Raw genomic sequence first — 912 nt, forward strand, 5'->3', positions numbered from 1 at the left:
CGCTGTCACGCCGGGCCCAGGCATGGCTTGTTTCAAGGTCCCAGATATGCTGACTGCCCCCACCCTGGCCACTCTCCCACCTGTGCTGCCCACCTCACTCCTCCGGCTCCCCTGACCTTGTCTGGTCGCAGTGGCCTGGCTCACTGGCCCGCGGGCGCCCTCCGTACCTTGCCTGTCTCCTCAGGCAGGGCCTCATATCCCTGCTTTGTCTGCTGCGCGGCTGTCTGGCTCAGGCCCTGGCCCAGCTGGTGGCCGACTCTCCCTATCAGGCCACCTGATTCCGGGGTCGGATTGCACCTGTAGCTTCTTCCCTCTGAGCGGAAGATCCGGAAGGACCCGCGGGGACTGGGGCTCGGCGCCCTTGGCACTCGGGGGAGGCACCCCCAACCCTAGGCCTGCCTGGTCCTCCCTCAGGGCCTCCGCGAGAACTGGCCCTTCTCTCTGGCCAGCCAGCCTGGGGTGGACATGTCCTTCGCACCCTCCTCAAAGATGTTGTCCCTGGTCCCCCAAAGAGCCGCATTCTAACCCCTCCAATTCTAACCCCTTGTGGCCGCTCTCTGCGTCTCGGTGTCCACCTGAAAGCAAAGTAGGAGGGCGGCAGCGGCCAGCAGGCCCTGTGGCCGAGCGGCGGGGCCGGGAGGAGCCTGGGGCTGGCGGCGGGGCGGTCCCGGCCGAGGGCGGCCCCGGGGCGGGCCCGAGCTTTAAGGCCCGCTCCCGCGGGATCCCCGCCCCAGAGCGCAGCGGAGGCGGAGCGAGGCGTCTGAAGCGGAGGCCTGGCAGGCAGCCGCTCCGCCTCCCCAGCCCGCACTGCCCCGACGGCCGCGGCGAGGGCTCCTGCGGGCGCCCGAGGGGACACGCATGGAGCCCGCGAGAAGGCTCTGAGCTCCGGGTCGCGGCGCCGCGGGCGGCACC

The sequence above is a fragment of the Ochotona curzoniae genome, unplaced genomic scaffold (genome assembly GCF_017591425.1).
Source record: "Ochotona curzoniae isolate NIBS_2020 unplaced genomic scaffold, NIBS_Ocur_1.0 contig_4792, whole genome shotgun sequence".
In the NCBI taxonomy this organism is placed as follows: Eukaryota; Metazoa; Chordata; class Mammalia; order Lagomorpha; family Ochotonidae; genus Ochotona; species Ochotona curzoniae.